Raw genomic sequence first — 17,884 nt, 5'->3', positions numbered from 1 at the left:
TTTTTGATGTAAATTCAGTTTGTTGGCGTACTGTACATCATTTTTGTTTTCCCTGAAACCTGATTTGTCTTAAGTTTATTGTTATGATCAACAAATTAAAGGCCAAATCCCAAAATCATTCTATGATCTAGAAACATTTTAATTACTATTATTATAGTATTTAATTAATTAATTATTTATTATTATTATTATTATTATTTTTAGAAAATGCTGAAGGAACATAATTAGAATCTTCCACATAAATTACAATTTCCAGCAACTTTACAAGAGTGGGAACACACAGGGGCATGCAAGTTTAAAAAAAGAACAAAAAACATGACAAAAGTCATTATAAGCTGAAGAAAAATAGCCTATGTGAGAAAACACTAATGCTAACATAGCTTCAAAAGACACCGAAATGCATGTTGTACATTTTAAGCATTATTATTAGAAATGATTACCGGTTTTGGGTGAATGAACTGCACAACTGCTTTATTATTTCAGAAATGTTTTTCATTTTGTCCACATTTGTTTTTTAAACTTTGTTGTTTATCATTGTTCTGGTTTGTTTGTACTGTATAGTAACTCTCAAAATATTAAACTTTTTCAACTCTAAATATATCAATACACATAAAGAACATCTCAGGCAACTTTATTAAAACAAGGTTACGAAGCTGATGATAACTCATGAATAACAGGACTGAAATGGTATTTATGCTAAAAGCATGTTGACACCTTTTTTTTTTTAAATATTTTTTATTTTTACTGAACAATTAAACACACAAACAGTATTCAATGTACAAAAATTAATGAACTTCTAATAGCCTTTATATTCAATACAAAATAAAATAAAAAAATCCTCTTAAAAACAAAAACATGCTGAAGGAACATAGTAAATACTTTAAAAAAAATCACAACTGGGCTTATTTTAAACAAATTACATGATCCAATAAAGAAAATATTTCCAGGGCTTTTCTATTTTTTGACATTTTCGAAGATGTAATTAATAATTTAATACCATTAATCCAATGGGATAATTTGTGGTTCACTTTAAAGAAATATACTTTCATTCATTGAAAATTTAGCTTTCAACAGAATAATACTAACAATGATTTATATGTTGCTATCTTTTATACATATTCCAAATTTAATATATTTTATCGTAAATGGGGACATCTCTATAACTTTGTCTTTCAGCCAACGTCTCATCTCCTTCCAAAATAAATATACACTGTCACATTCCAAAATGAATGAGTCACATTTTCTGACACTAACATTACAGGGATTCAACCAAAAAATGTGTTTTAAAAAAAATAAAACAATAATTTGCGTAACGGGACTGTGCTGAGATTTTAACCCCCAAATCATATTTGAAATATGAAAAATAAATGAGGGAAATGAATGATGCAACTTCCTGTGGACCATGTGACTAGTGGAATGCTACCCATTTTCAGAAAGGTCAATCTATTAAGATAACAGGACTGAGTGAAAACCCAGAGACATCAGTAAAGTGGAAACTACAGTACAGGCCAAAAGTTTGGACACACCTTCTCATTTCAATGCGTTTTCTTAATTTCCAGGACTATTCAAAACTATGACACCTGTGAAGTGAAAACCATTTCAGGTGACTACCTCTTGAAACTCACTGAGAGAATGCCAAGAGTGTGCAAAGCAGTAATCAGAGTAAAGGGTGGCTATTTTGAAGAAACTAGAATATAAAACATGTTAAGTTAAAGTTAAAGTACCAATGATTGTCACACACATGAGGTGTGGCAAAATTATTCTCTGCATTTGACCCATCCCCATTGATCACCCCCTGGGAGGGGAGGAGAGCAGCGGGCAGTAGCGGTGGCTGCGCCCAGGAATTATTTTTGGTGATTTAACCCCCAATTCTGACCCTTGATGCTGAGTGCCAAGCAGGGAGGTAAGGGGTCCCATTTTTATAGTCTTTGGTATGACTCGGCCGGGGTTTGAACTCACAACCAATCTCAGGGCAGACACTCTAGCCACTAGGTTTTCAGTTATTTCACCTTTTTTTTGTAAAGTACATAACTCCACATGTGTTCATTCATAGTTTTGATGCCTTCAGTGACAATCTACAGTGTAAATAGTCATGAAAATAAAGAAAACGCATTGAATGAGAAGGTGTGCCCAAACTTTTGGCCTGTACTGTACATCTTTGTTTATTTAGGAAAATAAAAATAAAAAGGACTTGGGATAACACACATATGTAAAAATATAACATTTCTGAAGGATTTACGTGATTATATTGTATGATAAAGTCTTATTTTACGTCAAACAAAAAACAAGTTGTATTTTTCAATAGTTCAGATGAATACTCAAAATTGTACTTATTAAACACGCAATCACATCAATGTGCAAGACAATTTGATTAATATAGTTATTGTAGATAGATAGATAGTAGGGGTGTGGGAAAAAATCGATTCGAATTCAAATCGCGATTCTCACGTTGTGCGATTCAGAATTGATTCTCATTTAAAAAAAATCAATTTTTTAAATTTGTATTATTTAAAGAAAATTATTATTATTTTTTTTTTTAATTAATCAATCCAACAAAACAATACACAGCAATACCCTGCAATCCAATTCCAAAACCAAACCCGACCCAGCAACACTCAGAACTGCAACAAAACCAAAAGTAGTGAAACAAAAATGAATATTATCAACAACAGCATCAATATTAGTTACAATTTCAACATAGCAGTGATTAAAAATCCCTCATTGACATTATCATTAGACATTTAAAAAAAAAAAAAAGAACAATAGTGTCACAGTGGCTTACACTTGCATCGCATCTCATAAGCTTGACAACACACTGTGTCCAATATTTTCACAAAGATAAAATTAGTCATATTTTTGGTTCACTGCAGGATTAGGTCTCTGCTTTTTGCAGATGATGTGGTCCTGATGGCTTCATCTGGCCAGGATCTTTAGCTCTCACTGGATCGGTTCGCAGCTGAGTGTGAAGCGACTGGGATGAGAATCAGCACCTCCAAGTCCGAGTCCATGGTTCTCGCCCGGAAAAGGGTGGAGTGCCATCTCCGGGTTGTGGAGGAGACCCTGCCCCAAGTGGAGGAGTTCAAGCACCTCGGAGTCTTGTTCACGAGTGAGGGAAGAGTGGATCGTGAGATCGACAGGCGGATCGGTGCGGCGTCTTCAGTAATGCGGACGCTGTATCGATCCGTTGTGGTGAAGAAGGAGCTGAGCCGGAAGGCAAAGCTCTCAATTTACCGGTCGATCTACGTTCCCATCCTCACCTATGGTCATGAGCTTTGGGTTATGACCGAAAGGACAAGATCACGGATACAAGCGGCCGAAATGAGCTTTCTCCGCCGGGTGGCGGGGCTCTCCCTTAGAGATAGGGTGAGAAGCTCTGTCATCCGGGGGGAGCTCAAAGTAAAGCCGCTGCTCCTCCACATTGAGAGGAGCCAGATGAGGTGGTTCAGGCATCTGGTCAGGATGCCACCCGAACGCCTCCCTAGGGAGGTGTTTAGGGCACGTCCGACCGGTAGGAGGCCACGGGGAAGACCCAGGACACGTTGGGAAGACTATGTCTCCCGGCTGGCCTGGGAACGCCTCGGGATCCCCGGGAGGAGCAGGACGAAGTGGCTGGGGAGAGGGAAGTCTGGGTTTCCCTGCTTAGGCTACTGCCCCCGCGACCCGACCTCGGATAAGCGGAAGAAGATGGATGGATGGATGGATGGATATTTTTTGTTCATTTAATAGTTGAAACAAATTTACATTATTGCAATCAGTTGATAAAACATTGTCCTTTACAATTATAAAAGCGTTTTACAAAAATCTACTACTCTGTCAGCAGACTGGGGTAGATCCTGCTGAAATCCTATGTATTGAATGAATAGAGAATTGTTTTGAATCGGGAAAAAAATCGTTTTTGAATCGAGAATCGTGTTGAATTGAAAAAAAAAATCGATTTTGAATCGAATCGTTACCCCAAGAATCAATATTGAATCGAATCGTGGGACACCCAAAGATTCACAGCCCTAATAGATAGTACTTTATTGATTCCTTCAGGAGAGTTCCCTCAGGAAAATTAAAATTCCAGCAGCAGTGTACAGAATTGAGAACGAATAACTAATTTAATAAGTAAAAACTAAATAATGGGGGTCTAAATGGAAATAAAATAGAAAATATCACGCATTTGTACTTTTTATTTCATGTCGATGCAGCAAGCATATAATAATGAAGTCACTGTCAAAGCGTGGGGAATGGGGATATGGCGCCACCTAATGGAATGTTTATGATGGTAGCACAAGCCACATGAACATCCTATGAATGTTAACATTAAATCCCCCTGATATACAGGTAAAAGCCAGTAAATTAGAATATTTTGAAAAACTTTATTTATTTCAGTAATTGCATTCAAAAGGTGTAACTTGTACATTATATTTATTCATTGCACACAGACTGATGCATTCAAATGTTTATTTCATTTAATTTTGATGATTTGAAGTGGCAACAAATGAAAATCCAAAATTCCGTGTGTCACAAAATTAGAATATTACTTAAGGCTAATACAAAAAAGGGATTTTTAGAAATGTTGGCCAACTGAAAAGTATGAAAATGAAAAATATGAGCATGTACAATACTCAATACCTGGTTGGAGCTCCTTTTGCCTCAATTACTGCGTTAATGCGGCGTGGCATGGAGTCGATGAGTTTCTGGCACTGCTCAGGTGTTATGAGAGCCCAGGTTGCTCTGATAGTGGCCTTCAACTCTTCTGCGTTTTTGGGTCTGGCATTCCGCATCTTCCTTTTCACAATACCCCACAGATTTTCTATGGGGCTAAGGTCAGGGGAGTTGGCGGGCCAATTTAGAACAGAAATACCATGGTCCGTAAACCAGGCACGGGTAGATTTTGCGCTGTGTGCAGGCGCCAAGTCCTGTTGGAACTTGAAATCTCCATCTCCATAGAGCAGGTCAGCAGCAGGAAGCATGAAGTGCTCTAAAACTTGCTGGTAGACGGCTGCGTTGACCCTGGATCTCAGGAAACAGAGTGGACCGACACCAGCAGATGACATGGCACCCCAAACCATCACTGATGGTGGAAACTTTACACTAGACTTCAGGCAACGTGGATCCTGTGCCTCTCCTGTCTTCCTCCAGACTCTGGGACCTCGATTTCCAAAGGAAATGCAAAATTTGCTTTCGTCAGAAAACATGACTTTGGACCACTCAGCAGCAGTCCAGCTCTTTTTTTCCTTAGCCCAGGTGAGACGCTTTTCGCGCTGTTTCTTGGTCAACAGTGGCTTGACACGAGGTATGCGGCAGTTGAAACCCATGTCTTTCAAGCGTCTCTTGGTGGTGGATCTTGAAGCACTGACTCCAGCAGCTGTCCACTCCTTCTGAATCTCCCCCACATTTTTGAATGTTTTTTTTTTCACAATCTTGACCAGGGCGCGGTGATCCCTATCGCTTGTACACTTTTTCTGACCACAGTTTTTCCTTTCCTTTGCCTCTCCATTAATGTGTTTGGACACAGAGCTCTGAGAACAGCCAGCCTCTTCAGCAATAACCTTTTGTGTCTTTCCCTCCTTGTGCAATGTGTCGATGGTTGCCTTTTGGACAGCTGTCAAATCTGAAGTCTTCCCCATGTTTGTGTAGGCTTAAGAACTGGACTGAGAGACCATTTAAAGCCCTTTGCAGGTGTTTTGAGTTAATCAGCTGATTAGTTTGTGGCACCAGGTGTCTTCAAAATTTAACCCTTACACAATATTCTAATTTTGTGACACACTGAATTTTGGATTTTCATTTGTTGCCACTTCAAATCATCAAAATTAAATGAAATAAACATTTGAATGCATCAGTCTGTGTGCAATGAATAAATATAATGTACAAGTTACACCTTTTGAATGCAATTACTGAAATAAATCAAGTTTTTCAAAATATTCTAATTTACTGGCTTTTACCTGTAAATTCAGCAAATGCTATTCCGACTTTATTATCCACATATTAATTCAATACAAGTGATTAATAGTCCAGTACATTTGAGAGATTTAGTCCAGTACAGTTTGGAGTTCAACCTGGTCTTATAGTCATTAGAATTCACAGAAGATATGGGGGGCCCCAACAGTGATTAGTGGCCCTCCCCGTAGCAAAAATTATGCTTCCGAAATCTCTTGATTTAGATTCCGCGAGCGACATCTGATATCAGATGCGCCCGAACCATTTTCATAGTTGAAGCCCTTTTATCGAGTAAGGGACAACGTTTCATTAATGTCCATTGGTGCAGCGTTTCTCTGTCATGGTGCTACAATAGCGCCAGTCCTAACAAGGTGTACTACACGCGGTGCATAGATGTATGAACTCAAAACAGACAAAATGTCATGAAACATAAAAAAAACATCGACACTAGTGAAGACAGTGTCAATATGGTGTTGTATTTTAATAAATGAGAATGGTATTGCAATGCATGATGGGTAACATCGTAGTTTGATTATATTTGATCAACTCTAGCGTGTTGTTTGTCAATGTATTACAAACATCGTTCTTTCACAAAGTAAAATAATTTATACAAACATTTTTTTATCATTGACGCAATGACGGTAAACATATCAAGGGTGCCGTTTGGAAGGTGTTTTTGCAAAGTGCCAGTAGGTGGTGCAGTCAGTCAACTCAAGTGTTGCAACGTGTGAGTGGTGGCAGTGTTGTATACTCCGATCGTCTCTTTTACCGCGTGTACTCCACTATACTGTATTTCACATTATAATATGGACGGATTTTAATTTACTATACTTTAAAAATAACAATTACATTTTTACTGCAATACATTTTCGGATATGTTCGCTTTCTTTCGGCAGCCAATGGTTGCAAGAAGTACTGCAATGTCGCGAGCCAATCAAAACAAAGGAGAACAAGAAGAAGGTGTATGATTGGTTTCCTTGTGAGAAGCGCTTGTTGCTAGGATTCTGTCACGTGACTTCTTCCCGAAAATGAAAACCAGTGGTAGTCAACCGAGCTAAGATGGCTGTTGTTTACGGAAGTAGTGAGTTGTGTGGTCTTCTGTCCTCTGTTGTCTTCTGTGTTTTTTTTATGAATTTTGATTTCTATTTTACTGTTTTAATTGGTTTTACCCTTTGAAATCGTTTTTTTAAATCATATTTATTTTTTTTATATTGTTTTTATATTGGTTTTCTATTCATTTATTTTTTGTTTTTATTCAGTCATTGGTGGAGCATAATATTGTTTTAAATATTGTTTTTAATATTGTTTTTAACATGGCTGTGCAGCACTTTGGAAACATTCTTGTTGAGTAAATGTGCTATATAAATAAAGTGGATTGGATTGGATTGGATAGAATTGGCTCACATCAACTTATATATATCAAAATGATATTGTTACATATGCATATATTGATAAATATAAAAATACAAATACACATTTGATATACAAATAAATAAATAATTTGTACAAATAAATGCGTATTTGTAAATATATATTTGAGATTTGAAAATTATTTATTTGTATACCACATTTGTATTTGTATTTGTATATTTATTAATATATGCATATGTATTACTATCATGTTGATATAAACATATATATAAGTTGATGTGAGACAATTCTACTTCCATACGCGCAGATTGTATCAGTACAAAAGAAGCTTAAATCTTCCAGCAAAAATCAGACAGCAGCAAAAACTAACTATCAATCAATCAATCAATCAATGTTTACTTATCCATCCATCCATTTTCAACCGCTTATTCCCTTCGGGGTCGCAGGGGGTGCTGGAGCCTATCTCAGCTACATTCGGGCGGAAGGCGGGGTACACCCTGGACAAGTCACCAACTCATCGCAGAATGTTTACTTATATAGCCCTAAATCACGAGTGTCTCAAAGGACTGCACAAGCCACAACGACATCCTCGGCTCAGATCCCACATCAGGGCAAGAAAAAACTCAACCCAATGGGATAACAATGAGAAACCTTGAGAAACTATACAACGTAATATGTCCCTACACTATATCAAAAACGATTTGTCGAGTGATATCAAAGATTATACGTCGTGACAAACATGTGTTTAAGAAATACAAATAATATCAATATAATACTTAAATGGGAAATAATAACCGTTAAAAGCATATGAAAATAACCTTTAACGAAGTGGTCACTGCAAACGTATGCATTCTTTGACTCTCCTCCCTTGGACTGAAGTGTGTGCTGCTTTTCTCGTCGTTTTGTAAAATCTTGCACTCTTCCTCCCTTTTTTTACCTCCCCAGGAACTCTGAAGAAACGTTTATCCTTTTCGAACGATTCAAACGATTGGTACAGCCGAAAACAACACAAGCATAAGGCATTTTTTCTTCGAGAAAGGCCAAATGGCGCCAAGTATCAATTGAAAACAGAGCTAGCTTGACCACCAAGCAAATTCAATGGGCGGGCCAAGACGTCAGTAAAATCCAAGCAATACAAGCTGGAAATTATGGCTTGTTTCACATTTTTAATTTTCCGGGGTTTTACAGCTGGTCGCGTAGGACAGAGTATAGTGAGTGCAACAGAGGACCCTCGAGCTGTTGAATCATCCATCCATCCATTTTCACCACTTGTCCTTTTCGGGGTCGCGGGGGGTGCTGGAGCCTATTTCAGCTGCATTCGGGCGAAGGCGGGGTACTGCGATTAGTTAGGTGGCGGAAGTCGCCACCTAATCGCAGGGCCAACACAGATAGACAGACAACATTCACACTCACATTCACACACCAGGGCCAATTTAATGTTGCCAATCAACCTATCCCCAGGTGCATGTTTTTGGAGGCGGGAGGTAGTCTCCTACGCAGTCACGGGGAGAACGTGCAAACTCCACACAGAAAGATCCCGAGCCCAGGATCGAACCCGGGATCGAACCCAGGACCCTCATATTGTGAGGCACATGCACTAACCCTTGTTCCACCAATTGTTGGCTATTTATTTACGATTTCGAATGCACAAAAAAAGCCAAGCATATGTGTTCTTGTCTTACATAAGAATTGTGAATGAGAAACACCACATCTCTTTCCAATTTTTGCGTATTTCCAATATGACTGATCTGATAACATGAGCGCAAAAGCGTTACTACCGAGATGTCAATCTCCGAAAATAACCGAAGCTCGGTAGTTAGGCACAACTCATCGTAGTTCGCAAGCTATGTTTTCATTGAAATTGCTATTCGTGTTTAAATAACGGTGATGAAAACGAAAATGTATTTGCGTCAATGTGAACTTCCTCACGCTATAATTGTCTACATCGGGGGTGTCAAACTCATTTTAGATGGGGGGCCACATTGTGAAAAATCTACTCCCAAGTGGGCCGGACTGGTAAAATCACGGCACTATAACTTAAAAATAAAGACAACTTCTGATGGTTTTCTTTGTTTAAAAATAGAACAGGCACATTCTGAAAATGTACAAATCATAATGTTGTTGTTTTTTTTTACACTTACATGTTGCGGTTAATAGTATTCTATCAATCAATCAATCAATCAATGTTTATTTATGTAGCCCTAAATCACAAGTGTCTCAAAGGGCTGTACAAGCCACAACAACATCCTCGGTACATAGCCCACATACGGGCAAGGAAAACTCACCCCAGTGGGACGTCAATGTGAATGACTATGAGAAACCTTGGAGAGGACCGCATATGTGGGTAACCCCCCCCCCCCCCCTCTAGGGGAGACCGAAAGCAATGGATGTCGAGTGGGTCTGAAAAGTCCAACACATCAGCGAAAGTCCAGTCAATGGTGGGGCCAGCAGGAACCATCCCGAGCGGAGACGGGTCAGCAGCGTAGAGATGTCCCCATCCGATGAACAGGCTAGCGGTCCACCCCGGAACAGAGTAGAAAAGAAAAGAAAAGAAGCGGCAGATCAACTGGTCTAAAAAGGGAGTCTATTTAAAGGCTAGAGTATAGAAATGAGTTTTAAGATGAGACTTAAATGCTTCTACTGAGGTAGCATCTTTAACTTTTACCGGGAGGGCATTCCATAGTATTGGAGCCCGAATAGAAAACGCTCTATAGCCCGCAGACTTTTTTTGGTCTCTGGGAATCACTAATAAGCCGGAGTTCTTTGAACGCAGATTTCTTGCCGGGACATATGGTACAATACAATCGGCAAGATAGGCAGGAGCTTGACCGTGTAGTATTTTATACGTAAGTAGTAAAACCTTAAAGTCGCATCTTAGGTGCACAGGAAGCCAGTGCAAGTGAGCCAGTATAGGCGTAATATGATCAAACTTTCTTGTTTTTGTCAAAAGTCTAGCAGCCGCATTTTGTACCATCTGTAATCTTTTAATGCTAGACATAGGGAGGCCCGAAAAGAAAACGTTACAGTAATCAAGACGAGATGTAACGAACGCATGGATAATGATCTCAGCATCGTTTGTGGACAAAATGGAACGAATTTTAGCGATATTACGGAGATGAAAGAAGGCCGTTTTAGTAACACTCTTAATGTGTGACTCAAACGAGAGAGTTGGGTCGAAGATAATACCCAGATTCTTTACCGAGTCGCCTTGTTTAATTGTTTGGTTGTCAAATGTTAAGGTGGTATTATTAAATAGATGTCGGTGTTGAGCAGGACCGATAATCAGCATTTCCGTTTTCTTAGCGTTGAGTTGCAAAAAGTTAGCGGACATCCATTGTTTAATTTCATTAAGACACGCCTCCAGCTGACTACAATCCGGCGTGTTGGTCAGCTTTAGGGGCATGTAGAGTTGGGTGTCATCCGCATAACAGTGAAAGCTAACACCGTATTTGCGTATGATGTCACCTAGCGGCAGCATGTAAATACTAAAGAGTGCAGGGCCAAGAACCGAACTCTGGGGAACTCCGGACGTTACCTTAACATAGTCCGAGGTCACATTGTTATGGGAGACACACTGCATCCTGTCAGTAAGATAAGAGTTAAACCAAGACAAGGCTAAGTCTGACATCCCAATACGCGTTTTGATACGCTCTAATAAAATATTATGATCAACAGTATCGAAAGCGGCGCTAAGATCAAGAAGCAGCAACATAGATGACGCATCAGAATCCATCGTTAGCAATAGATCATTAGTCATTTTTGCGAGGGCTGTCTCCGTAGAGTGATTTGCCCTGAAACCGGATTGAAAAGGTTCACAGAGATTGCTAAGTGTTCATTTAGCTGCTGTGCGACAATTTTTTCGAGGATTTTTGAGATAAACGGAAGGTGGGACACCGGCCGGTAGTTCACCATGAGGTCAGGATCAAGGTTAGGTCTTTTGGGTAGAGGATGAATAACCGCTTTTTTGAATGCTAGGGGAACAGTGCCAGAGGAAAGTGATACATTTATAATATTTAACACTGATAAATATTAAATATCTTTATTTGCCGTTATTTATACGTCAAATAAATAACGTATAAATTACGTGATAATGCTCATCAGTCAACTCATAGGCGTTAATTTTCAATCTATCTAGATAAAAAAAATAATATCAAAATCAAATTAAAGGATGTTATTTATGTAGTTTGCTCATTTTCCTTGACTTGTGCACTAAAGTGTTTTTTTGTCTTTTTTTAATATGTAGCATAATCTACAAAGATACAAAGAATTGCTATTGCAACATCTAGTGGACACATTTAGAACAGCGGTTTCTTCTATTCAAAAATTTCGGCTTATTTTTATACTTAGCAAACTCATCCCGCGGGCCGGATAAAACGTGTTCGCGGACCGGGCCGGACACCCCTGGTTTACATGCTTTCCTTGTAGTCCGTTGATATACAATGGGAACTTCCTCATACAGTAATTGTCTACATGCTTACTGGTCATAAAGCACACTGAAATAAATATAATAAAAAGAAAATACTTGTTGCACAAGTGACAAAGTCTGCACGAGGTAAGTCTACACAAAGTAGCTCATTTTGATTATTTTGTTCAAAGACACCTTTAGAATTGTTGCGCACGCATGCTCAGTAGTGTGGGGTACTTGATTTTGATGGGAAGCGAACATCGACAGAATATCGTGTCCCGAAGAAGTCACGTGGCACGGCCAAGCAGTGAGGCTTCGCACATCGTCCTTTCCGGCTCCTCTCCTACATGAAGCAAGCCTCGATATGCGTTTCGTAGGTACTCACCATCCATTACTCGACACACGCCTCGAAGCCTCGGCACATCACTTCAGGTACCTGACATTGTAAAATGTATTTATAGTAAGTCATTTTCTTGATTTAGTAGTCTTTGATACAGATTCAGTTTAAACAGGTTTTGTTATGTTCCAAACAGACCGGTATATTATTGTAACATGTTGGGGTGAAGCTACCAGCATTAATTGCAATATTGTTTAATTAAGTTTGGTACCATGAGTGTGTGTGGTGTCACTGTTGATAAGATATCATTGATTAAACTGGTTGCTGTATAATCTGGTGTCCTAACATAGGACCCAAATGCTCTTGGTAAGAGTGTTAGGTTCCAAGATTGCAACTATGCAGGAATGTTTAGAAGACTCAAGCACAATTATGTAATGGAAATGCTCAAACCAATATGCAGAGCCCCAACGTGGCAAGAAGAATTCCTTCCATGGACGCATTGACTTGTCTACTAATGGAGCCAGCTGTCATCGACTAGTGACCAGTGAACACATCTACAGGTGGTAGCAGGCAGCAAACCTACAATCTCGCTCAACTGTATCCCACGCCTGGAACTAAAGGGGGCACTGGTAGGGATGGGCGATACCACACTTTTAGGATTCGATACGATACCGATACTTTTCCTTGCATTTTCATCGATACCGATACCGATACCAATAATTTCTTATTGGCAATTTTTTGTCAGTCAAAAATATTATTACTATTGTTATTATTTAAGACAAATCACAAGACAAATACAGACCATTTATACCACATTTATTATGGTCAATATATAATAAAAGTAAAATTAAAATAAATAACATAAATATGAAAAATAAATTAAATATTATATATAATAATAACTATATATTATATATAATAATAATTAAATATTAGGGCTCTCCAATTAACAGTCAAATCCGAATTGCAAGAAGCTGCAGTTATTTTTTAAAGTTTGTGATATAATTAGCAATTAATGAAATATGAAATAGGCTAATGTTTTCGTAATGTAAGAAATCATGTTACAGATTAAAACCAAAATCACATTCAATCATGTATTCAAGATTTTCTTGGAAAAAAATAAAACTGTAATGCAAAGAGGAAGAATCTCCAAAATGTATCTCTTTCTTATCTTGTTTTAAATACTCAAGCAATTTTCAACTAACAGTAAATTCCCCTGTGTGGAAATTATTTGAATTTAGGATAATCATTTAAACAAAAATATTCAGTAAACATTACTAAAAAAAAAACAATGCCTGTTTTAAGTCAACAATTGGACAACACTGGATATGCCTGGCTGCATCGCTGTCGGCTGGCTGTGTGTGTGTTGCACGTTGACGACGCTCATTCGCTGTCTCCTGTCACGTGACTGGGCCAGCTCTATACTCTGCAAGGTACAGGGGTGTCCCAGCACATAGTAAGTTAAGTAAGTCATCAAAAACATCTGAAAGTGATGCTTGCACCCCCCACACGCCGTTTTTTGGTTTATATCGATACTTTTTTCAGAAAAGTAATGCCAAATGAGTAGCGTGTGAGTATCGATATATCGATACCACAGGATCGATACGCACATCCCTAGGCTCTGGTACTAGCACCAGCCCGCCGGCAATAAAATTGCCGCCAAAGACCTACCTCATCAAAATGCAGTTGGCTGCCCAGTTTAATGATCGGCAGAAAAGACAGCAGTTTTGGCCTTACACAGTCACAATGTTTCCATGCACTCGGGTCAGATGCAAAGAAAGGCAGGCGAAGAGTTTTTTCGAAGGAATTTTTGGAAAAAAATCATGGAAACAAAACTTTTGAATGTCTCACCGTTCATTCAAAAGGCTTTGTGGATTGATGGAAGGAGTTTTAAATACGAAGGAAAATACCCTTTTGTATCCTGACTGATGTCCAGTGGAAGGTTGCTATTGTTTCTCGACTAACTTGCCCGTTGTGTGGAAAGTTCATCAGTTGGCTTGCACAAAAGCAGCGTGAAGTGGTTTGTGTACACTTTATTAGTCGCCTGTAATGTACCTGCTTCATTATCTTTCATCACATTCTTATTTTGTTCGGGAGTCCGAATTATGCCGGCATTTTACATTTCCTTAGCTAATTTCTTAAACAAATCTCAGTTTCTTTTTTTCTACCATCAATGCACGTCACAATGTTCTGTTATTTTAGTTTGCGAAGCAAATTAACAGTCTCCTCTTCATTACAATTTTATTGAATTGTATCTGCTTCAGGGTTGTATCTGCTTTAGGGTTGTATCTCGCGCGTTGAGACTGGCGCATGCGCGATACGAAGAGTCCCCTCTGGCGGTGGAGAGATCTGGTTTCCAATCGCATAATACAGGTGTGTTAGTCTGACTTTTCAAAAACCAAACCTGATCAGATTAAGGTGTTTCCATGAGTTGTAGGAAGATTATTTAGAGATCGGACTAATTTAGCGCATTGACACGTACTGTGAGACCAAAGCCCTATACTTTCAGTGGTATAGTCTCCTTAGCCGTGATGGCATTGCACATCGCCGCTGGCAGACCCCGAGAGGCAGTAACGACATTCTCCAGTTACTGGTTCCCCACCAGCTGCGTTCCAGAGTGCTCCAGTTTGTTCATGGCTCGGTTGGGGCAGGCCACTTTGAGATTACTAAGACCCTTCACCGGCTCAGGTCTCGGTTGTACTTAGCCAGAGTGTTGCCAGGATGTGGAGCTCTATGTACAACGGTGTGACACCTGCACTGCGAAGAAGGGGCCAAACCGGCTCTCGCATGCCCCCTTACTACAGTACCAGGAAGAGGCCCCCATGGAGCGTTTCACCGTTGACATCCTTTGCCTTTTTCTGACCACTGAAAGAGGTAACCGATACATTCTGGTAGCCATGGACTATTTCAACAAATGGCTTGAAGCCTACAAGGTGCCTGACCAGAGTGCCGTCACCACCAAAGACCAGGGTTGAGCGGTTTACCTGCACCCTGGTCACCCAACTGGCTAACCTAATCAGTCGTCAGCAGCAAGACTAGGACATCTGCGGTCCCTTCTAAGGTTCCTCGTTGTTCCCATTAGGTTGAGTTTTTTCTTGCCCTGATGTGGGTTCTGAGCCGAGGATGTCGTTGTGGCTTGTGCAGCCCTTTGAGACATCTGTGATTAAAGGCTGTATACAGTAAGTAAACTTTGATTGATACTACTGATGTGTAGTGACGGAAGTATTCCATTTGTAACAGCCACAGTAGAAGTAATTAAAAATCATGTGTTTGTGTACTTTTGGCAATATTGTGTACATTTATTGAAAGTCGTTAAATACAATGAAATGACAAAAAAATAAGAAAAATGGTACACTTATGACAAACACAAACTTGCAGTAGTATAATACAGGGGTATTCAACATGAATTCCTTATTTACTAGATTAGTTTAATCCTTTAAGACAAAGCTCAGATGTTATTTTCAGATAGCTTAGCATATATTGACAGACTTTGGATTGTTTTAATCATCTTTAATTGACCAAATGTTTTTTAAGCGCATCCCCAACATCCAAAGTTTGAACACCCCTGTTGTAGTATTTTCATTCGTCCAGTTAGTTTATGATGAGCGTCATCGGGCTTTACCCGATCAATCCATCACGGGACACCATATCTACTAAAACAATATAAAACGACAGATACAGCGTGACAAACAAGTATGTATTAGCATAAAATGCACCTGTGTGAAAAGTGCGCCATAAAAACATATTTAGTACAACATTTAGAAATGTGAAATAGTACAACTGTACCTTTTCTACACAGTTTTCCTTTTCAGGGTATTAGCAGCTAGCCTGGATTTATACGAGCAGTTTTTAATTTTGAGACCTGCTTGTGGAGCAATGGCAGTCTAAATTGGGTCAATAGATTTGATACACACAATGTTTAATCATACAGAAGCATTTACGTGCAAAGAATCCCTGCATGTGTTATTATATTACATCGATCAATGCGTGGCTAATGTATGGTGTGTTCTATGTATATTTCAGAATATTTGGGCGTAATCCTAGGATGTTATTTTTCGTAAATACAAATTACGCCAATAGATCAGGAACCCACTCCAAAAAATATCCACCCCAAAAATTCAAATCAATTTGGAAACGTTGCACACGACTGTGCTTTCGAAAGCCTCGGGACATCCAGCAGTCATTGTCCCGACCCAAGATGTGGAGCTAATTAGTCATCCTCTTTTGAAGTCACATGACAGTACCTCCAGCATTGCCAGGCGTAAACAAAAACAATAAAATAAAAAATGCTATGTTGGACAAGTTGACCTTTAAACACAGTCCTTTACCAAATAAATACAAGCTGCAGTTTCTCATGTGCCTCTTTACAGCCAGCTGTTCTGCCAGTAGTGGCAGTTTTTTTAGTTTATTTAGAGGTAAAATTGCATTATAAGATATTCAATACACGGTCTGTGGTAATGTTTTACTGTTGCAGATGGACCTGAGCACCGTCAAGTCAGGTATGTATGATCATTGTATTCAATACGATCATTTTAACGTCGTGGTACGGTAATTTGTCATTTCAAATTTGGCAACACTGCCCCCTCCGCTTTGGCACATTAGACTTGCTAGTTGTTGTTCTTGACGTACGCTGTGGTGTTAACAGTAAAAAAAAACACCAAGATATAATTAATTTGCCCTACTTTTCTCACAGCATATCTAAGTATCTATCTATATACAGTACAGGCCAAAAGTTCGGACACACCTTCTCCTCATTTAATGCGTTTTCTTTATTTTCACGGCTATTTACATTGTAGATTGTCACTGAAGGCATCAAAACTATGAATGAACACGTGGAGTTATGTCATACTTGCCAACCCTCCCGGTTTTACCGGGAGACTCCCGGTATTCAGCGCCTCTCCCGATAACCTCCCGGCAGAAATTTTCTCCCGACAAACTCCCGGTATTCAGCCGGAGCTGGAGGCCACGCCCCCTCCAGCTCAATGCGGACCTGAGTGGGGTCAGCCTGTTCTCACGTCCGCTTTCCCACAATATAAACAGCTTGCCTGCCCAATGATGTCATAACATCTACGGCTTTTAGAGAGTAGAGTGCACAACTGCGCACACAACAAGGAGACGAAGCAGACGAACGAGGAAGTTACAGACATGGCGACGCCGTCGACGAGTAAGATGAAGAAATACGCTTGCAAGTTCCAAAACGAATGGAAACAAGAATTTCAGTTCATCCAGGACAGTTTGAAGGAGAAGGGGTATGTTGCCTGTATATTTTGTAGAACAGACTTCTCCATTGAACACGGTGGCCGAAATGATATACTCAGTCATGAACGGAGAAGTTAAACAAGACAATACTGCCATCTACTGGATAGCCTCCGGAACACTGAAATTCAAGTATTTCTTTTATTTATATGTATAATTAAATAAATAAATATATATATATATATATATATACATATATATATATATATATATATATATATATATATATATATATATATATATATATATATATATATATATAATTCACTGAAAGTCAAGTATTTCATACATATATATATATATATGAAATACTTGAGTTGGTAAATTCTAGCTGTAAATATACTCCCCTATTAACCACGCCCCCCGCCCCACCCCCAACCACGCCCCCCACCTCCCGGTATCGGAGGTCTCAAGGTTGGCAAGTATGAGTTATGTACTTAACAAAAAAAGGTGAAATAACTGAAGACATGTTTTATATTGTAGTTTCTTCAAAATAAGCACCCTTAGCTTTGATTACTGCTTTGCACACTCTTGGCATTCTTTCGATGAGCGCCAAGCACACCTGTGAAGTGAAAATCATTTCAGGTGAC

The 17,884-nt window shown here is 39.1% G+C and overlaps 1 non-coding gene across 1 annotated transcript; it reads right to left on the bottom strand.

Annotated features, from left to right (window-relative positions):
- Nucleotides 1–6,078: 6,078 nt before the first annotated feature.
- Nucleotides 6,079–6,212, bottom strand: LOC133656466 (U11 spliceosomal RNA). The gene has a single exon (XR_009827145.1). It is a non-coding gene; the product is annotated as a U11 spliceosomal RNA (small nuclear RNA).
- Nucleotides 6,213–17,884: the final 11,672 nt, after the last annotated feature.

This window comes from Entelurus aequoreus, linkage group LG08 (assembly GCF_033978785.1).
Source record: "Entelurus aequoreus isolate RoL-2023_Sb linkage group LG08, RoL_Eaeq_v1.1, whole genome shotgun sequence".
In the NCBI taxonomy this organism is placed as follows: Eukaryota; Metazoa; Chordata; class Actinopteri; order Syngnathiformes; family Syngnathidae; genus Entelurus; species Entelurus aequoreus.
The sequence above is the reverse complement of the archived record's forward strand: the minus strand, read 5'-3'. Positions and strand labels throughout refer to the sequence as shown.